At 39.3% G+C, this 23420-nt stretch overlaps 1 pseudogene; it reads right to left on the reverse strand.

The window, feature by feature from the left end:
* Positions 1-20741: 20741 nt before the first annotated feature.
* LOC104431057 lies at positions 20742-22169 on the reverse strand (annotated as a pseudogene).
* Between the last annotated feature and the right edge of the window lie 1251 nt (positions 22170-23420).

Here is a 23420-nt window from a genome sequence, read left to right on the forward strand (position 1 = left end):
AATTTATTATCTAGAAAAAGAACTTGGACACATACTTTTGCTATCTTCACACTTGCCCCTTGTGTATGTCCTTTAATGTTTTGGAATTGCAGGCAGTTATTTCACGATGCATCTATTTTCTACAATTAATTTGCTTTCCGCTCGATTACGCGTATCACATTACACCTTTTGTCACTCTTATCTTCATTGTCATCTTTGTCACGATCGCAACACGTTCCTTCTCATCCCTTCTAGTCACTTTTGTCATTCTCCATGACCTTTCCTCTAATTTGCCATCCCTAATGCTTGTAGAGTTTTGAGTGGATACCCCAACGAAAATAAAAACTCTCTTATTTTTTATTACAAGAAAACTCACACCACTCACGCGAATACACTCCTTTACTTTTTGGACTCCACATGTAGGAGACTTTCTTCTCAACACTGAAGACTTTCTCAAAATACTCATGCCAAGTGCTTGCTTCACTCTTGCTTTAGTGGTGAGTGGTGTCAACCGTCTCTTTCTTATAATAATAATAGAGTGTTAGAGCAACGCCTCTTAAGCTCAATAGTTTTGAAGAGTAAAAACGCAGTTTCCCTGTCATTATCTAAATTATGATGCAGTGTGTATTCAAGTTGCAATTATGCTCATCAATTACGAGAGTGAGAAAAAGGAGAAATTATTGTTATTCAAAATTGAATCTGAATGCTTGTTGAACCTGAACTCTAAGTCCCTAAAGCTCTTCGACATCAGAGTGTGTGAACTTGAAGCAGTTAAGAGTACCCTTAGATGCAGGAGGCATTGCAAGTCACACATTGCAAAGTTTTTGGCTCCTAGTTTGAGGCATCATGTTGCCAAGCTTGGTCGACTAGAGGCTGCTCAGCCATACATTAAGATTCTTACTATGTTGGAGATGAGGATGCTCATTGAGTTTGCAGAAGTTGGATAGCTCGTCTGGTCATGATGGTAATGTGATGATTGACTATGGAACAAAGTTTCATGCGATATTCAATTCTTTTTTGCGTTGTTTTCGACGGTTTTGTTCTAGTCAAATGAGAATTTTTGAAATCTAATTTCTTGTATTGCAAATAATCTCAGCATAAATTGCACAAATGTTTCTTCTTTTTTTTGGGTCAGAAAAGCATCACTTTCATTCATAAAGAATAATTCGACCAAAAAAATAAATAATCATAAAGAAGAAGTTTGTGAACACAATCCTGTAGCTTCAGAAAATCAAGAACTGATGCGTTGCTGCCTCTTGAACTCAACGTAGATCACTTGGGAGATTACTGCGGTTAACACTGAAGCCCAATCTCTTCTTTGGGCTTTTCGTCATTTTAAACTGGCCCATATCAAGAAGAGCCCAATAGAGTTGTAGGTTCAAAGAACAAATAGCTTGCCACGAAATTGGATCTGCTACCTTCTCCCGGCCCTGTGAGAACTCCCTTTGTTCTGAAATTGCACAAACGTAAGTTCTTGGTTTTCTGGCCCAGAAAGAACCTTATTTATTTTCATTTTATCATTTTTTTTGGGCGCAGCCCATTAAGCATTATGCAGGGAACTTTCCTTAATGCATCAAAATGTCAAAGGTCGAGTCAAAATATAGTTTCTATTATCAACTGCAACATCCTTGATAAAAGATCATATGTTAGACAAAAGCGTTGTTCCCCATAGATATCTTTTAAGATAATTACCAAAAAAATCATAAACTTATAATACATATGCCAACTCAATTCTAAATTTTTCAATTTAGCTTTATCTTGAACCATTTGAAGATTTGCCAATTTAGTTATCTTAACTAGAAATCACTAACATATACGGCAATGGTCCGATGTAACATGGCCGATGCTAAAATAGGCAATTTATGCAATTATTTTTTCCCTTTTTTATTTTAAAAGAAATTATAGAAATACAAAAATTGTTCCCATTAGGGATGAACAGTGTCCATATAAGTGATTTTCAGCCAATTTTGGACAAAATGACTATATTGGCAATTTATCAAATGGTTTAGGATGAAACTGGTCAAATTGAAAAGTTTCATACTAAGTTTGCATCTGGAGATAAGTTTATAACTTTTTCTTGTGCTTTTCCCAATTTATATCTGATTGCATTCAAGAAACTTAAATGCGAAGTTGTTATTTTAAATATTTATTCATCATTAATAACTCTCGAAATTCAAGTAATCTGTACATTAGTTATATTACAACATCAATGACATACGCTACCTTTGATATTTTGTTTAGGTTTGCTTGAGCATTTGGGGAATGCTGCTGCTGCTGCTATTGTGACAAAATGAGCTATGGAATGGAAAGATGGTGCCGCACAAGCAAAGTGATTGTAAGGCTGTTTTGTATCTACAAACGTAATCGACCCTACCAAGGATCTGAGAAACACTTTTAATTCTTTGCACTGGAAATTTTTAGTGCCCGAATATGTATGACTTTGAGAGTTCAGCCGCTTATTCTTTTGCGCTTTAGCGTCGTCTTTGTGTGAATGGGATTCAAAACCAGAGCCGCATCCATCATTGTTTGGTTCAAATTGTTAATGGAGGTGACACATGGGAGAATCCCATGCATCAGGTAGACTGTCTGCAAGAATATTTCGGGGCCGTTTAGAGAGAGATGTCAGTGATTTAGTGATGGAAGAACTCACTAAGAAGTGGCGGCATCGATGCACCCCATACATGAACGACATTAGATATATGCGAGTACAAGCATCTACATCTCTTTCTCGACCACCCTTTATTGTTCAACAAACCTATGTACAGATCTTGCCGGCAGCTTCTGGTCTATATATGAGTGTTACCACGGTAGATCTAGAGAGCAACTAGTTTGCGGGAGTTGGGGATTCCGTTTACTGAGTCCTAACTTCGACGAGCCTTCTTCATCGACTTCCCCAGCTCTCTTTGTGAGGCTAAACTCTCTCTGGTATTCATCTGGAACGGTTATTGCGGCCTAAATATTGGTAGTCAATGCCCAATATTTTCTACCTCTTGGGAGCGTCGCATTCCTCGGTCTGTGTGAATCTTCCATGAATCCTGGGTTGACTGTCCGCGAGCGCCTCCCTACATGAGTACTGAGAACAACATGATCCCATTAACGTACTGGGGAAGCCAAGGCACACGCTTGAAGGAAATGAGGACAAACGATGTATGAAACATCTATGCGTAATGTTAGGGAGTTGACTCTCTTTTTTGTGGGCATTCACTTACTGAACTTCTGAAGAACTTCTCATGTGATTCTACGGAATGTACTTAAGGTTCTCTGCAAGAGGGATCATTAGTAAGGCAGTGATGGAGCGACGGTATATAGGACTTTGCCTAAGTCGAGGAAATTACATAGTATGAGTGTCAGCTATTCAACGTCAAGGGTGAAAATTATCATTTGCACTAGCAGTGTACCGAGCAAGGTCCTTAGTTTTTCGTCAAGAATTCACGGGAACGAATTATGTAGCAGATGTTCGTGAGAAAAAAAGAAATGCCACACTCGATGTGGATAAGAGGCAGTGCAGTTCACGGGGGGTGCTGTTGAAGGAGGCACCTTGAGGGCTACCTCGGTGGTGTTTGCTTGCTTCACTTATCTTCTTTTCCCTTCTACCACTCTTCCACTTTCTTTTAAGACCACTGCTCGAACCTCTGACTCCCTTCTTATTTGTGTTTGTGTCTTTTCTTGAATTAAACCTCAACTGCTCCTTTCTTTTCGCATGCACGTGTAAGAGCTCCGCTCTTCAATTATGAACCGTTTTCTCCACTGTGGATGTCCCCGTATATTTGTTCTTCAAATTGTGAACCTCCTATTGTGAACTCTGAAAGCACCAACTCAGAAGAGAAAGTCTAGGGTTTCTTGCAAGTATCTATTTCCTATTTTGAATCAAAGGATACACACAATATTTATGTATTGGAAACCTTTCCTTTAATCCCACATTGATTTAATTACTAACCAAGTTTGCATATAACAAATCAATTTCCCAACTTGGCACACATATTATAAATTTCGGCCATTTAGAGATAAACAAGTTTGGCCAAATTTTCAATTTATAAGAACTTAGTCCAATCAATTCAATTAAACTCATAAACCTTTTTGCTAAAATCCAAAAAGTCAAATGCAATTATATGGGCATATTACTGTTAATGTAAATGCTTCTAAAGTGCTAATACAAATTTAAAATATTTTTGTTTAGGAGTCAAGATCAATCCCTAATTTTCTATGTAATAAATGGGTTATAAAAAATTAGGTGTCAAAACACTAATACCGGTTCTTCCTCTACCTTTACCTACTAAAGCACAAATGCAAGTAAATCGGATTCTTTCATACGAATGTCCTCACTTTGATTCAAATTGCAAACCTCATCAAATATCAAGCTTGTTGACTTAGGCAGTAACAATAGTATTCCATTTATGAAGTAAAACTAGAATCATAGAATCAAAATATCCACCTCATCATTGAAGTCAATCTCAACAAAATTCAATTGACTTACAATCACATTGAATTCATTAATATGATTAGTAATCGACACATTTTTCCCATCTTTAAGTAAAGCACGCATCATATCAAATGACTTCCAAAGATCTTCTCATACATGTTCGATAGGCTATTCATCAAACTCGCAATGGTGTTGACACCTTTACTTTTGTTGACTATCAAAATGTGCAATTTTTATGGAAAAATATAAAATAGCAAAATTAGTAAAAATAAACAAAAATATATATAGTAGCGATTGTAATAAATAAATCAAAATAAATTTTTGAGAGAGAGAGAGAGAGAGAGAGAGAGAAGGGAAGAGCCTAGTCCAGCCTTCAATCCCCGAGCCTCAAGTGTTGGGATTTTTGGATGGACTGGGGAGAATACACACGGGGAGAGAGACAAGAAACGATGGGCATTGAGCCATGAGAAAGGAGGCAAACGACGATTCTTGCTTCCAGTGAAGTCTTCTCACGAGATCCTAGCCTAACGACCGATTCGTGTCCGTCATTCCTCACTACCCCAGGACCCGGTTCCCCCTCATTCATCTTTGTTTTTCAGCCACTTGTTGGAAGATATGCAGAAGATTCTGGAAATATATCGGGAATTGATTGATCCACATTCTGATTATAGAGAATCAATCCAAATATTAGATTGATTTGTAAAATATTACATTGCCTTTCTTTGTGTATACACTTTGTAATATAAATAGCAAAGCCCTGTACATTGATTACAAGATAGAATACAAGAAAATCTTCTTCCTAAACTTCGTTCTTCTCCTCTTCTTTGTCGTTCGTTCCGTGCTTGCCTTCAGTTTCTGACATGGTATTAGAGCTAGGAGGTCCTGAGTTCGAATCTTTTAGGCCCCTATTTGCCTCCCCAATTAAATTTCCACGCTTAGTACTAGGCAAAAGACCATACTAAGCATGAGGGGGAGTGTTAGAATATTTAAATAATAAACCACGCCTTCATCTAACAGCTTAAGCTTTTAGAATAGTTGGCAGTGATCCCACAAAATCTCTCATGGTATCAAAGCGATAACAACTCTCAGACAATACAAATCCATGAAGGAGAGGGAGAAATCCACTCGATTTCTTTTGATATTGAACGAAACATACCTAACATTTCGTTCACAGATCCTGGCGATGGATCCCGTGCCGCCCCTTGGCCTAATTTTCCAGCTGGTTGTCCAAGAAGAGAGCCAACGACTCACAGCACTAGAGCAAACACGAGGAGGCGAGGATGTCGCTCTCACTCTTCGCGGAGAACGCCACGGAAGAGAATCGGGGGTGAGAACCCTAGCCCGGGAGAGAGAAAGTCGCGAGGGGCTAGGGTTCGCAAACGCGGAATAAACCCTTAAAAGGGAAGGAAGCTACGATGGAGATTCAATTCGAAGATCTGATGGCCTCGATTTCCCGCGGAGATCTGACGGTCCGCAAGGGGTCAATCTATACGCTGCATTGGTCGGTGGAGATAATTCCACAATTAAATCATCCGACGGCTAGATTTATTCCGCATCAATTAGGAATTTCAGACAAAATTCCAGGGGGAGAGGTAAATTATACTGTGAGCATTGCAAACGTCCACATCATACCATAAATAATTGCTGGAAATTACATGGAAAGCCAGGAGAAAAAGGCAAAAAGAAAGAGTATTCTGTAGCTTACCAGGTGACTGGACCTACTAGACCAAGTAGTGACCGACCAATTACTTATGGACAATATTAGCAATTGATGCAAGCACTGCAGAAAGCAGACATTGGAAATAAAGGAGGAAGTTTCTCAGGTATATCCCATTGCCTGATTAATTCAATTTCAAAAAGGGCATGGATAGTTGACTCAGGAGCAAGTGATCATCTCATTTGTGATATAAATTTTTTTCTCAAAAATGCATAGGAAATTGGACACACCTATTTTTGTGCAACTTCCAAATGGGAACATTACTCATGTCACATTGACAGGGACTGTTCAACTTAGCTCCTAAATTATCCTGCAAAATGTCATTTATGTCCCACAAATTCAGTTCAATCTCATTTCAGTATCCAAAGTCTGCAAGGAAAATTCCTATCAAATACTCTTCAATGCTGACACATGTTTTTTTCAAGCCCTTTCAACTGGGAAACTCATGAGCTTAGGTAGTCTTTCTGAAGGTTTATATTTCTGGACCAGCATTCCAAGTCATCTTGATTTGAATTCAATTCCTTTCAATAAGTTGTCATTGTGTAATGTTATTGCCAATGATAAAGACTTTCTTTTACATTCAAGGATGGGCCATAGTACTTTTTTTTCCATATTCTAAATGTCCTATTTGTCCTCTTGCAAAGCAGTCTCGCACATCTTTCCCTTTAAATACAAAGCGTTCCACTGCTATCCTTTCTTTAATTCATGTGGATGTCTGGGGACCATATCACACAGCACATTGTGATGGTTCACGATATTTTCTCACAATTGTGGATGATCACTCTCGGGCCACATGGGTATTCTTGATGCAATCAAAGGCTCAAGTTCCATCTTATTTGAAAATGTTCATCACCCTGACTAAAAATCAGTTTGGGAAGTCAATCCAGCGAATACAAACTGACAATGGGAAGGAATTTTTTAGTCACGATTGCATATCACTTTTCTTGCTTCATGGCATTCTACATAAAAGCTCTTGTATTTATACTCCATAACAGAAAGGAGTGGTGGAACGTAAGCATCATCACTTGCTAGAGGTTGCACGAGCTTTGAAGTTTCAGGGATCTGTTCCAGCAATATATTGGGGAGATTGTGTCCTCACTGCAGTCTATCTCATCAACCGTATGCCTACTCGGATATTAGCTGGTAAATCACCCTTCGAATTACTTTATGGAAAAAAACCAGCAATAGATCATCTACGAGTTTTCGGTTGTCTTTGCTATACTGCAACTATGGGGCCTCGAGACAAAATGAGTCCACGTGCTAGGAGGTGCATTTTCATGGGTTATCCTACCTTACAAAAGGGCTATTATGTTCTAGATCCATCAACAGGAGAATTTTTCGTGAGCAGGGATATCATTTTTCACGAAACTATCTTTCCATTTCGTGAGTCTATAGAGGATTTGGATATCTCCACTAGTTCTCATCATTCCTCAATTGAGGAAAATATATCTCCTAAATATTTTCTCGCAGCATCACCAGGACAAGTCATTCCACCTTCTTCAATTGATCAATCGACTCAAAAGGCAACATTGGAAAGTGACCCTGTTCTTCCAATAAACATTGAAGATGATTCTGGCGAACAAACAGCGAATAATGCTGCAAAAATATCTTCACCTCCACCACCAACGGATCATCCACGACGTTCGGGGCGAGCTACGAAACCGCCAACGTGGACCAAAGACTATGTCTGCGCCTCACTTAACGGACCAGGTATTCACTATCCAATATCTTCTTATGTCTCCTTTGAAAAGCTTTCGTCGGAGCATAGATGTTGCATTAGTCGTATATCAGATGAGAAAGAACCGTCTAGTTATGATGAGGCATCCAAAGACCCACGGTGGCAAAAGGCCATGGAAGCATAATTACAGGCCTTAACTGATAATCACACATGGGAGATAGTTCCTTTGCCCTCAAATAGGAAATCCATAGGATGCAAATGGGTCTATAAAGTAAAGTATAGAGCTGATGGATCTATTGAACGATACAAAGCTCGATTAGTAGCGAAGGGATATACGCAACGAGAATGTTTCGACTATCGCGAAACTTTTTCCCCAGTTGCTAAAGATGTCACCGTCTGCTTATTCTTATCAATTGCAGCCATCCATGATTGGGCGTTGCACCAAATGGACGTTCATAACGCTTTTCTTCATGGTGATTTGGATGAAGAAATTTACATGGATATTCCTCAGGGCTTACGGAGACAAGGGGAGAATAAAGTATGTCGTTTCCGCAAATCCCTTTATGAGCTGAAACAAGCTTCCAAACAATGGTATGCTAAATTTGCTAACGCTTTCATCAGTGCAAACTTCAAACAATCCAAGTATGGTTATGCCTTATTTACATGGACCAAAGGTACATCATATATTTACTTGATGATCTATGTAGATGACATTCTTATCATGGGAAATGATGAAGTTGCAATAAAGAGCCTAAAGAAATATTTGCATACTACATTTCATATAAAAGATCTTGGAGCACCAAAATATTTTCTTGGGATTGAGATCACTCGATCTCACCAAGGAATTTCTCTCAGTCAGAGGAAGTTTGTGTTGGAGATTATATCAAAGGCCGGTTTATCAGGATGTAGGCCACTGTCATTCCAATTGAGCAGAATATCGATTGACTACAGCAGACCACACCGGGAGGAACTTCTCGGATGATCCTATATTATAGGATCCGACGAGTTATCAGAAGCTCGTTGGAAAACTTATTTATCTAACTATGACTAGGCCTGATATATCATATGCAGTGTAGAATCTCAGTCAATTTATGCACAAACCGAAGGAATCCCGTATGAATGCCGCTCTAAAGGTCGTGAAGTATTTGAAGGGATGTCCAGGACTCGAGATACTTCTATCTAGAAGATGCAACATGTAAATGATAGCATATTGCGATGCAGACTATGCAACATGCCCTATGAGTCGAAGATCCATAACTGGGTTTTGCATTAAGTTGGGAGATTCTCTTCTTTCATGGAAAACCAAGAAGCAAGCAACGGTTTCTCTATCCTCAGCCTGAAGCGGAATATCGGGCCATGGCAAAAACCACATGTGAAATTGTGTGGATATGAGGATTACTTGGTGATCTCGGAATACAACTAAAAGGTCCGACGAAATTATTCTATGACAAAGAATCAGCTCTGAAACTTGCGGCGAATCGTGTAATGCACGAGAGGACCAAGCACATAGAAGTAGATTGCCATTTCACTTGGGAGAAGATTCAAGAAGGGACAATCGAGACAAGAGGGATTGGAACTGCTAAACAACCTGCAGATGTGTTTAACAAAGCCCTATGTCAATACTACATATATATCTACCGAGCAAGCTAGGCGTCTTGTACAAGCCACTGACGATTTGAGTGATTGACAAAATCCCGCATCAAATGTAGCCATTTTAATGAAGATAAATGCAAAAAAGAAGTCAATATCCATTCTGTGAAATTTTCTTTATATCGGGATATTGATGCATGCTTATGCTATGACCATTATCGAAGAGAGAACTGTGTAAGCATATCTCTATCCATACAAATATTATGTATTGATTTGTCCAGAAATATTACATTGCCTTTCTTTGTGTCAAGAATGGCACACAAAGTCCTAGACAACATTTATTGCTACATTGGATTACAAAAGATAGGAATGCCACAAAATCTTCTTCCTAAATCAGAGAATGGTTCCCGAAAAACATATCCTCTGCAGGGCTCTTCTTTTCGTCCGTACGGGTCCCGGTGCGCTTGCATGTTACTTCGTGAGAATGGTACGAGTCAGACATGATCTACCTTTACTAGGCAAGTAGTTCCGCAAGTTCCTTTATCCATTAGCATTTCCATGCATCATATTAATTGCAAGAAAAAAAAAAAAAAAGAGGAACTCATTTTCCCAAAAAGTCTTCGAGCCGCATTATGCGTGTGTTCGCGCACACACCACCCGACGAATCGCGATATCACCCACGCCTACAATATTCAGCCCGTGCCCCGTCGCCGCGATTCCCGACGTCCAGAGAATCAATCCAAATATTAGATTGATTTGTAAAATATTACATTGCCTTTCTTTTTTGTATACACTTTGTAATATAAACAGCAAAGCCCTGTACACTTTGTAATACAAGAAAATCTTCTTCCTAAACTTCGTTCTTCTCCTCTTCTTTGTCGTCCGTTCCTTGCTTGCCTTCAGTTTTTGACACCACTCAACTGGCGACCGTGAAACGCCCTCTTCCGCAAACGAGGTTGGCCAAACTCGGACCCTCTTTTGTTCTGCTCTGTCTCGGTCGACCTGAAGACCGAGACTTGTCTTCTCCGATTATGCGTGTGTATAGTAAGGTCTCGAGCGAGTCGTCTCTAATTTTTTTGGGAATGTCACTTGCTGCTTGCTTTTGATTCTGGACGCAACCTCGAGCCCCGAATGAACTGGTGTCCTCCCCTCCGCCGATGCACCCTATATGTTTTGATAAATGCCCTTCAGACAATCCCGTAAAAATAGCCACTGTTTTTGCCATATCCGGAGCTCATGTATTGTTGTTTTGATCGTTAGTCAGTGAGTCTGTCTCGTGTGAAGCCTTATCTGGTTGATCGGTAGTTGTTTCTTTCGTATACTCCCATGCTTGTTACCTTGGTAGTGTTTATCCGGTGATGGCCAGCGACAAGTTCTCTGGTGATCAACGACTTTCAGGGTTAGTGGCCAGCCGGCTCAAGGCCGCTTGTCTTTGGCCATCCTCGAGTGGGCAAGCTGGCGATCAACGAAGATGATTAATGGCCGGTGATAATAACCTTTTGGTGGTTGGCGACGGTGTCTGTCGGTAAGGGTAATGGGATTTAGCGGCGATGCATAAACTGTCCATGGTCGAAAGCTTGAATGTGTCCGCGTGCAAGTCCGTGAGTGTTTTTAGCCTCCGGGGGAAAGAAAAGACGGGGTTCTTGGGAAGAAAGAATGAAAGCTGAGCATGAGTTTGGACTGCGAATATGGTATTCTAATTGAAGTGGGCCTAGTGTAGTTTAGGGAGCCTTGGGCTTAATTCAGTTGTACAAGAAGTTGGGCTTAGGACTTGATTTGTTTTTCTTTGGAAATTTGGGCTTAGAATGATTTCGAATTTGGGGTCGTGGCAGCCCTAGGTAAGCTTGGGCTTGGCTTGGTTTGATTTGGTGGGGGCTAGGGAGTGCTTAATTTGAAAGTCCAATTGAGCCCATGAGCCCAGTTTCCAGAGACCGGTCGCTCCGCACATTGGGGGGGCCCAAGGGCCCGGGCCCCCATTTTCAGATTAAAAGAATTGTTTTTTAACAAATTATATTTTTTAAAGTATTTTAATTTTTCTAAAAATTGATTAAAAATTAAAAAAAAAATCATATATTTTTTTTCTTTGAATAGTTGCACTATATTAAAATGGTAAATTCTTCCAATACTTGCCACTTCATTGATAAAATCTTAGCCATCAACCTTGGATTGCTTTAAAATTTGATGGCCACTCACCCAGTTTATGCTTAAAATTCTTGGTGATCTTCTTAATGTTTGAGTAAGAGTACCTTATAGGCAAAAGGTTGTTATGAGCTTACAAGAATTCTTCGATGTTCTTGTCCATTGCTAAGTGCCTTGCTTTATACTTGTAGATTAGAAATATCGTGACAAATGGCATCCCGATTATGAATTTCACTGCACAAAATTGAACTAAGGAAAATTTTGATAAGTTAAATTAAGTACTTTTATTTTTATTACTATGAGAACAAATCATTGCGGCTCACCTAGCAGTACTACAAACTCCATAGCTGTCAAAAAGGCAAGATCATCCAGGACACCTGTGGAAGGAACGACTGATGTAAGGAAAGGAAATGGAGTCGTATAGATTGAATTGTGTCCAAAAATATGAGAAGGGGGTGCATGCATTTGCAAATAAATGGAAATAATGAACTATACAAGAAACTCCTTTTGCTTTGTTGGCAGTCAACAAAATATAGAGAAACGGTGATTTCCATAGTTAATTAAAATGTGCCTCCTATCTATGCATGAATATAATTAAGGAATTTGCTAATGAGTGTCTGTTGAATCGTTAGCTTAGTAACTAATTAAGATTATAAGAAAAATCTAAACTCTATACCACGGAAAAGCTAGTTATGTGGCTGCTCCTTTTTTTTCCTCTTACATTGGGAGTTCTACGCCTTCCATAGAAAGAAATTTATAATCTTGGCACATGTATATGTGCAACTGAAATTGGATCTACGTGTGTTTTTGTTTTTGGTGTGTTTTGTCGGGGCGGGGAGGGGGGGTGTTGGTTGGTTTTTTTGGGGGGGGTTGTAACTTTTACGGTTACTTTTATATTTATTCTTCTTCTTTTGGAATCTTGCAACTCCTATAATTTGATTTTAACATGTAATACGAAGATCCAGAAACCTTTCAAATACAAAAATGTTGACGTGCACCAACATGTGTATTTTGCATAATTTTATTGGATCTTAAATATTCCTTTCATTTTCTAGTTTTGAAGAGAAAGTATTAATTGAAAGAATATACAAAATCATGCAATATTGCCGTAAAACTTCATTGCCAACTAATGCTTACCACCGTTGTAGTCGAAGAAGTGGGATTAGCAAACCTGACCTCTGTAGATGCTGTAGAAATCAAACGAGCAAAAGAATCCCGACTTCCATGTAGTTTGATAAACATAGAGGACAAATCCATTGGCCATAATGTTATGAATATGCTTCTAGCTGTAGGAGCTACTATTAATATGCTCTTCACCCTCAAAATAATATGATACCCACGTCCAACTGTGAATGGTGCAAAAATCCCTACTATACAATGCTTTTGGATTGACCAAAGCATACAAGTTCCAATTCGATGATGTGTTGGAAGAATACGACCCCTTAATGCATGGATTGGCAGCGATGTAGAATGGAGAGCTAATCGACTTTGAGCAGTTCACAATGACCAATATACAGTTGTTGTACATGATGCATGGGTTGTTAAAATAGGAACGTTTACTGAAGTCATACATTGACCATGAAGCACGATAGTCTGTCGTCAAGCAATCTGATTTGGCAAGCGACATAATCGATGGACTACACATAAAATCAGCCATTAAGAACATATACAGCATGTTTGTTAAAATCTGTTTCTATTCCCTGAAACAACTATTTTTGTTCTTTTGTTCCGAGGAACAAAAAAAAGAAAAAACTCATTTGGTAAAACTTTTGTTCCTGGAAACAACAAATCTATTTTTTTTTTTTCAGGAATAGACTTTGAATAGAAACAAGAAGTAGAAAAAAACAACCTCACCGGCCCCCGGAGACGCCGAGCCACAACAAGGCTCATTGGCCCGAACCTAGCCTCGAGCAAGGTCAACCTCGCCGAGCCACCGCCAAGTCGGCGTCACCCGCAGTGTCCCCTCGTCGAGCCTCTCGGGTCAAAGCGAGGCTCGGGCCTCCCAGGCCAAGGTGAGGCCGACCTCGCCCAAATTTGGCCGAGCCTCACGGTGCTCGCCAGGCCATCAACGAGCTTAGCCTCACCCAAATTTGGTGAGGTCAAGCCTCGCGAGGGCCAAGCGAGCCTTCGGCGAGCTCGCCAGCCCTCGCCCGGCTCCGGAGAGGCTCCGGTGAGCTCACCGACCTCACCCAAAGAATTGCCGATGGTCGGCCAACCACAATGGAGGAAGAAGGAGAGAAAAGAAAAAGAAAGAAAAAAAAAAGGAAAAATATTTAAAAAACTAAAAGAAACAACAAAATTATACAATTTTACCAAACGCATTTCTTTTGGGGAATATAAATTTTGTATAGTTAGCAAATGCATTCTTATATCGAAATTATTTTGGGAACAGAAAAAAAAAAACATTTCTAATAAAAAATTATTTTTGAACAAAAAAAAACGTTACCAAACGCGCCATAGAGTAGCTTGTGCGATTATCTTCACAAGTCAACTCATGATACAAGTCACCATATCCTTTCGGATTACTTTTCAACTGAAATGAGTAACTTATATTGCGAATATCACCACAGCAATGCATCGCCGACTACTCTCAACACTACAAGTCATTGCTTGCAATAGAACAAGGAGGAGTAGCAACACTTGACGGATATTAATGAAGCAAAGAGCATTGATCATGTCTCCTTTGGTCTTTGGGTGAAGAGAAATAGGTAAAGAATTGTTTTGTGTGTGTGGAGGCACAATATGAAAAGATTGAGAAAAGATGGGACGATTCTTGTTTGATCGGAGACTTGGGAGTCGCCTGGTCTAATAGAGAAGACCAAGTCAGTCAACGGAACAAATGGATGGAAAGTCAAGAAATTAAAGAGGTGAACCCAAATGGTGTTGGCGTGGTCTCGTGCGCAGCCGGGGCTATCCCTTTTTCACCCCTTTGATTCAAAAGATGTCACTCTCTCCACTTGATCGTTTTGTCCACATCCCATCGACAAAGAAACGAATCTCTCTCTCTCTCTCTCTCTCTCTCTCCATCACTTCCTTCTGATGCCCCATCTTTCTTCTTAATTTCTTCTTCGCTCTTTCCTCCTCCCTTCTTCTTCCCCATCTTCTTTCTTCACCGCCCCACGATCATAGTAAAATGTATTTATGGTTTTGACTTTTGAGGAAGAAGATCAAAAATAAAAAACTAGAAGGACCAATGGCACAAGGTACAAAGGTGTGTAATGGAGAGGAAAAATAATATCCCACAGACTGAGCAGTGGAAATTTGGAGCTTCATATGTGGTGAGGATCAACAAGGATATGAACAATCGATAAAACAAAATCAATCAAGTTGAGAATGTTGTTATCACCATTTCTTAGAATGTTGTAATCATCATTTCTTTCTATTGAAATAACATACATCTGATATGATTAGCTGTGCACAACATTGGTTCATATTTTTGGAGGATATTTCTTAGATAAGTAAGGTTTCCATATTCTCAGAGATATTTTTATGTTAAATTTTTTTTTTTTTCAAGATGACATAGAAGTCATCTTAGGAATGGTGCAAATCTTGAATTGAAGTGAATTAATGGGGATTAAGAATCAAATAAATTCTTATGATTGGTGATCGCACACATTCAATTTGAGGGAACTAGAAATATTAAGAAATCGAAAGAATCATCCGCTCTATATTATTATCATCGAAGAAATTTCTCAAGAGGTGGTTAGAGTAAAAGATTTGAACATTACCATTGACTTAATATCTTTGGAGAGAATAGGAGACTTCCGAGTCGACAAAAACAATTTTTTTTTTTTTTTTGGTAAAGATAATGATATATTGAGTGAAGAACCAAAATTACAGAGGATTAGGCACCACAAAACTTTCACTCAAAGAGACACAACGTCAAAAGGAGTGAAAGGGCGCCTAATGCAAAAGAACACCGCAAAGCCGTCAAGGCAAGTAGGCAAGCACAGACGGCTGAAAAGAAAGATAAAATGGCCACACAGAGCCGGGGAAACAAAGAGACCAACACCAACCAAGGAACAAACAACAAGGAGGACTCGAAGATCCGAGGCAGCCACGGAAGGCGCAAAAAACGGGGAGGCAACCGCAAGACACTAGGCGGTCGGCGTAGGAGATACTAGGCAGTTGGCTTAGGAAAAGAGAAAATAGAAGGGTCGAGCTCCCAATTCCGTTGAAACTTTCTATTTCTCGGGCAATCTTCAATGCTTCTAAAGGTTAAGGCTTTGTCCTTGACCACTTTAATGAGATGCCTCTTGACAGCCACAGGCACCACTGGATGACCTCTGAAGAGAATGTCATTCATATACCTCCAAATAAGGTGGCGAGCGCAGAAAAGAGAAGCGCCCTATAGCATGATAGAAATCCTTACCTGATAGGAATTTCATCGCCCACTGAAGATTTTCCACCCACGACCCGTTTCTCCACAGGAGATTGCACTTGGCCGCCCAAAAAAAGCCATACGCGAAGCAATACCGCAGCCGAAGAAGAGATGGTCAATAGAATCCGGCGTGAGCTTGCAAAAGGCACAAACTTCCCTCCCGATCCTCCCATAGGACATAAGAAAAGCTTGTGTAGGAAGGCGATTCTTAATGATCAGCCATAAATTGAATTGGTACCTCGGAATGATAGCTTTGTTCCATATAAAGGATGACCAGTCCACTCTTGCTTTCCTCTTTCTGAAAAAATGCCATGCAAAAGCCACTGAGAAGAGACCAGACGGATCGACACTCCACACGAATCTATCCGGAACCTCCGGGAGAAGAATAGGGAGATGGCCCCACGAGTCCATCACCATCCTAAAGGCTCGACCTAGATCAGAGAAAAGGTCCGCAATGGCTGCACACCTAGGAAGCCCCGACTCTAAGATAGTTTGCTCCGAGCAAATCAGATCCAACGGCCCCCTCTGGTGCCAATGATCATACCAAAGGGAGACCGTCCGCCCATCACCAATCCTCCAGCGGAAATTGAGTCGAACCTCGGGTCTCAGATGTAGGATCCTCCTCCAAGCCCAAGAGCAGCGAGCCAGAGCCTTAACCATCCAGAAGTTCTTCCCTCTCAGAAAAGTAGAGTGAATCCACTTGCACCACAAGGACTCTTTGTCAGTGAAGAGGGTCCAAATATGTTTGAGCATTGCCGCTTTGTTGTACTCTCGTAGTCTACGAATCCCAAGACCACCTTCCTCCCTAGGGAGACATACATCCTCCTAGGATACCTTGGCACCTCCCTTACCAAGCCCAAGCCCCTTCCACAGGAACTATCTGAGGATCTGCTCTATCCGATCTAAGACTGCGACAGGAATAATAAATACACTGGCCCAATAAGCCTGAATCGCATGGAGCACTGACTTTATAAGTTGAACTCTTCCGGCAAATGAGAGAAATCGATGAGTCCAGGATTGCACCCTTGCCGTAATGCGATTGACCAAGACAACGCAATCCGCCTTGCCGAGCCTCGAGGAGATGATAGGGGCTCCTAGATAGCGTACCGGTAGCTTTCCTTCAACAAATCCAAGGGTATCCTTGATCTGAGATCTCAATTCATCCGAGCCACCTGCGAGGAATACCTCACTTTTGCTGTTGTTCGGTATCAAACCACTCCAAGCCGAGAATGTATCAAGCCCGTCTTTAAGAAGCCCGACGGAGGCCATATCTGCTCGGCAAAATAGGGGCTCACCGGGAAAGGTTCTAATTTTAATTGATGCAACATTTTGGCTGTTTTATTGATGCGAGCAATGACAGTGGAGAAAGCAAAGATTTAGATCGAGGGCGAGTGAAACTTTTGGCGAAAGACATAGTCTTTTCTTTTTTTATTTGAGAATTTTTAGTGAATTTATACTATATAAATAAAATAAAAAAAACATTACAAATCAGTTCTAAACTTATTATACAAATATTACTCAAATTATAAATCTTTTAAAATTGTTAATATAATCTTAAAATTTTGTGTAAAATTTCAATGTAAAACATGGTACAGTCATTTACGATCATCTCACGCAACATGATTGGGTTATAAGGCGAAAGAAGTTGAGAACATATAATTGATTTGAGTAAAATTTTTTGATTTTCTTTTATTTTCATTTCCCCACTTCTGTTCATCTTTTCTTTGGGTATTCATCCGATTTTGCCATTAATTCTATGCTCTACCACTTTTGGCTTTCCGTCAAGCGGGGTAGCTTCTTGAACTCTTGCTCTGTTGATTTCATAACAATCCACCGATTTTTGTGTTTTCGTGCCGATTCGTCACGCTTGCGATGCCGTGCTTTGTGTGTTTTGCGATTGATCATGCTTTGTAAGGTCTCTTTACCACAAAAGTAGACGCGATGAATAAGAATAACACATGCGGAAGAAGATGATCAGTAGCGCAGGAAAAAGAAAGAGAAGAAAAAGTAAAGGAAAGAAAGAAATAGATCAGAAAATTCAGTAAAATCTGTTAAAAGACCGTCATTTAGTGGTATTCTTCCACTTTAGACGGGGTTGTGCCAAATAAGACAATTGGCGATGATTGAACCGTCATATTAGTAATTTCTAGCAACAACTGATCAAAAAGACTACATTGAAATTATAATGTTAAAAACTATATTAGCAAATTGGAAAGTTTATTCTTGAATTGAATCCTTATAATAGGTTTAGGCTTGAATTTATAATTTTTCTTATATAGAGATTTAAGAAAATAGGAGTTCAATTTGAAATTTTGTAAATTTTGTTCTTGATTCTTTGTAGGAAAGCATAGGGACAAAAGAATACATTTTTCTTGGGAGAATTACCAAAAAGTCCTAAACCTATTGTAATTGTGCGATTCAGGTCCTAAACTTCTTTTTTTTGCCAATTTAGTCCTAAACCTTTTTATAGTTGTGCCAATTCAGTCCATCCGGCCAAAATGGCGGCCGGGCGCTAACGTGGATGCCGGGCTGTCCGACGAACGCGACGTGGCATTTTTAAATATAATTTTTTTTTTCGAATTTTTAAATATTTTTAGAATTTTTTTTTTTTTTTTTTTCATCTTCTCCTTCCCCGGCCGGCCATTGGAGAGAAAAGAGAGAGGTTGCTTGCTGAGAGAAACCGGAGACAAACGAGAGGATGATGATTTCTGGCCGAGGAGACCTTTGGGGGTGAGAAGCTGGTGAGAGTAGAACATTCTTCTTGCTTGCACCGCCTGGAACTTTCACAGAAGAGGGAAAGCTTGAAGGAAATACAGGGAGCGCTCACTGATGGAAAGCAAAAGGGGGCTCACTGGTTTTTTGGGGAATCACAGAAGGCTGCATCAAAACGTTCTGGGGTTCTTTGGAAGCTCTCCTCACACAGAGACGGGTGGGGCATCATTTCTTTCTTGGCTGAAACCATATCGCAAGGGGGAGAGAGAGGAACGCTTTGAGGAAGAGAGATTTCAGAGGGAGAAGGGAGAGGCGAAATGACAGAAAGAGAGCGGGGGCTTTTCTTTTTTACGGGAGCGCCGCTCCTTCTCCTCGATAGACTCGACCAAGCCACTCGACCATCTCCATCCTTCTTCCCATCTCTCACCACTCTCGTGCGGCCGCCCGAAGAACGTTCTTCGGGTTCAATCCTCGGCCGTAAATCCTCCTCTCCGTCGGAAATCTTCCCCCACCGACGTGCCATGTGGTTCAAGGCCACCTAGTCGTTCGTCTCTGTGATTTGTAGTTCACTGGTGATTATATGCTTGCTAGAAAGCCAAGCATGGAAGAAATTAATCTCGTGTAAAGATTTTCCGTTGATTGTTGCGATTGCGAGTAAGCGTCCGGAGTTGGTGACCGTCGATTGGAGCAGGTGACCGCCAGTTGGTGTTGGTTCGGTGGCGATGTGTATGCTGGATACTACGCATATAGAGGTTGATTTGTCACCAAAAATTCTGGTTCGATTAAGTTGCAGAAGGAATAGAGATTTGGGGAAGAAGATGGCGCAACATTGAAGAAGAAGGTGCAGGGAAAAAGACAAAACAAGGAAGAAGACAAAGGGGAAAGAATAAAGAAATTAAGAAAATCATTTAAAAAGAATTCAAAAATTCAAAAAAATATTTAAAAAATTAAAAAAATAAAAATACCATGTCGCGTTCACTTTGGATGGCTGGTGTCCACGCAAGACCGGCCGGTCAATTTTGGCCGGATGGACTGAATTGGTACAATTATAAAGGTTTAGGACTCGCGTAAATAAAAGTTTATGACCGAATTCCAAGACACCGTAATAGGTTTAGAACTTTTTTGGTAATTCTCCCCATTTTTCTTGGTTGTAATTACGTAAGATTTTAAAATATGTTGTTAAGCTAGAATTTTTCCTCTAAAACATTTAATTAATTGAGGTTGGCTTCTTTCCTTTTAAAATGTTTCTAAAATGAAAGATATACCTAAACAGGTACAAATTTTGAATAATAAACCAATATATAGTGTTAATTGAAAATCAAAGTTTCTTAGATTAAAACAATACGAGGAAAAAGGTAATAAAAATAGAATTGTCCAAACATTTAAGACAAGATCAGACTACGTCATTACATTACACCTTGGAAATTTTATATATTTGCCCATTATATACAACATATTGAAATTAAACTAAAGCAAACTTTTGACCACACTGACGCGGACTTTGATAGAGTTTTCTGAAAAATAAAAAGGTTTGAGCATGAAATTCAAGACGGGAGTAATTATTATATAGTAGACATTTATTTATTTTCTTATATCTATATAATAAATAACAAAAGAAATTGGCGAGAGGGGCGCCTCCCTCTTCCCTTCGTGGCTGATGTCGAGTATATAACCCGCCCATTGAGACACCGTAATCGAGTGATAATTTTTAACAGGAAATTGTAGTATTTCAATCTTGTTACTGGTCAGTGATTTTATATTAATTTTAAACAGAATATAAGTTCTTTCAAAAATAAACTACATAGACATGTTTCATCCAAGATCTTCATTTGCATTTTTTATAAAAGTTTTTTCTGTATAAACAGATGGTGTCTACTTTGTAAAATGTATACATAGATGTCATCTCTGAAAATTATATCCATAGTCGAAATCGACAAGAAAATCATGGGCCGGGAGTAGCACTTCAAGTAGCAAGATCGCAGGTTATTATTAACATTTTAATTGTGATTACCCTAAATCATGTAATGACGAAGGAAAATTCTCAATCTTAGTCGCCTTCCCCACCATTTTTGTCCATGCCCTCTTACCAATTTGTTTGTCCTCTAAGGAGGAGGAGGCAAGAGAGTTCAACCATATGAAATACAATGACATAACATTAACCTAAAAGATAGAAAAAGATAATCTCGAAAGTAATCACTATCAAACTAAACTAGCCCAAGAGCCATCCCAACATAATACTAGGTTGTGGGGACATGTAACAAATACATAAAGCTTTTCCAATCAAACTATGCATGATTCTCTAAACATTATCGCAATCTCCAAAAGGAAAATTAGCGGAAATTATATGAGCGCCGGAAGAAGCTGAGAATGTTTTTAGTTCCATCACAGCTTTGTCATTGTTGACTAGGCTCATCCGATGGGTAAATAAGCGGTTTTGGAGGCATTTGAAGTTTATCAATATCTCCTTCAAGCATTTCTAGGACTTTGTTCATTGGAGGCCGATGATTTGGGTTTAATTGTATACACCAAAGTGCAACTATTATCATCTTTTTTATCACCTTCCTTTCCTCATCTGCAACTTCTTCCATTTCAACACTTTCTCTTTCATTGACTTGATGGTACACCCACAAGGGAAAATAAATTTGACTTGAGCGTTCCGCATTTGCATTTATGTTCTTCCTTCTACCCGCCATTTCCATGAGCAACATCCCGAAGCTATAGACATCCGCTTTATAAGATACACCACCAATGTTTTGTAGAACAATTCAGGTGCCATATATCCCAAAGTTCCTCTTGCAGCAGTCAATGAGACTATGCTATGATCAGTAGGATAAAGTCTCGCAAGTCCAAAGTCAGAAACTTTCGGAGTGAAATTTTTATCTAAAAGAATGTTGTGAGGCTTGATATCAAAGTGTAATATTTGCATGTCACACCCACGATGTAAGTATTCGATCCCCTTGCCACCCCAAGAGCGATCTCATATATTTTCCTATAATCAAGAAACTTATCACCTTCATTAGTGAAAATGTGTTTATCCAAAGATCCATTTGACATGAGATCATACACGAGAGCTTGTTTCGAGCCTTCGAAGCAAAAGCCAATGAGCTGTACTACATTAACATGGTGAATTCTTCCAATAGTAGCCACTTCACTAATAAAATCTTCGCCATGAGCCTTGGACTGCTTTAAAATCTTGATGGCCACTTCGTTGCCGCTTCTTAGCATTCCTTTGTAGACAGAACCATATCCCCCTTCACCTAGTTTGTGCTTAAAATTCCTAGTGATCTTCTTAATATTCAAGTAAGAGTACCTTATGGGTAGGAAGTTGTTATGAGTTTGCAAAAATTCTTCAATGTTCTTGTCATTTGCTAAGTGCCTTCTTCTGAAGTTGTAGATTAGAAATATCGCAACAAGTGGCATTCCGATAGCGAATTTCGCTAAACAGAAATATACTGAGGAAATTTTGATAGGTTAGAATATATTTTTTAATTATTGTAAGAACAAATCATTGTGGCTTACCTAGTAGAAATGTAACATCCCAAGCTGTCATAACTGCATAACCGCCGACAACTGTGAAAGGAATGAATGATGTGATAAGGAATTGAAGGAAAAAAAAAAAATAACAAAACTCACAAGGAAACAAAGTAGTAGCAAGCTTCTTTGTATAAGTTGAATTTTGTGCAAAAGAATACGAAAAGTGGGATGCATGCATCTACAAATCAATGAAAATAATAAGCTTCATCTCACATAGACAATGCAAGAAACTCCATTTGCTTTGTTAGCAATCAACAAATATAGAGAAACAATGATATCATTTTTAATCAATAATTTATTTCTTCTTATTGTTATATGGATACAACTTCTTGAGGAATTTGTCAACAAGCGTCTTTCAAATCATTAGCTAATTGACAAATTAAGATATTACTTAAGAGACTAATCTAAACTCTAATCGACATATGAATACAACTTTAAGGAATTTGTCAACAAGTGTCTTTCAAATCATTAGCTAAGTGACTAACTAAGGAACTAATTAAGAGACTAATCTGAACTCCATGCCATCAAAAAACTAGTCATGTAGCTGCTAGCACGATATCCCCTTTTTTTTCACAGGGGGAGCTCTAGCTTTTTATGTGGAAAGGAATTATAATCTAGGCACATGTTTATATGCAAACCGGTCTGTTTGGGATGACTTCTACTGTCACTTTTTTATTTTTTTTGCCAATCTTACAACTTCAACGATTTTATTTTAATATGTAACGCCAAGCTCCGAAACCTTTCAAATACACAAATGTTGACATATACTAAAATTTATATTTGTTTCATAAAACTTTCTAGGATCTTAAATATTTCTTTCATTTCCAGTTTTGAAGAGAAAGCAGCAAGTGAAAGAACGTTCAAAATCATGCATAATTGCCGTAAAATTTGGTTGCCAAGCGATGCTTACCGTAATAGTATTCCAGGGATTCGCAAGCCCAACCTTTGTAGATACTATACAAATCAAAATAGCAAAAGAGAGTTCCCTTCCCAGATGTACTCCCACGATATAATTGGAGAACAAATCCATCAACCATAATGTTATGGATTAGCTCATAGTTGTAGGAGCTACTAAGATCAGCTGCTACCCACGTCCACCTACTAATGGTGCAGAAATCCCTAACATCTGAAACTTTCGGATCGATCAAAGCATACGAGTTCCAATTCGATAATTTGTTGGAAGAATATGACCCCTTAATGCATGGACTAGTAGAGATGTAGAGTGGAGAACTAACTGGTTTTGAGCAGTTCACAATGACCAATGTACTTG

This window comes from Eucalyptus grandis, chromosome 11, assembly GCF_016545825.1.
Source record: "Eucalyptus grandis isolate ANBG69807.140 chromosome 11, ASM1654582v1, whole genome shotgun sequence".
Lineage (NCBI taxonomy): Eukaryota > Viridiplantae > Streptophyta > Magnoliopsida > Myrtales > Myrtaceae > Eucalyptus > Eucalyptus grandis.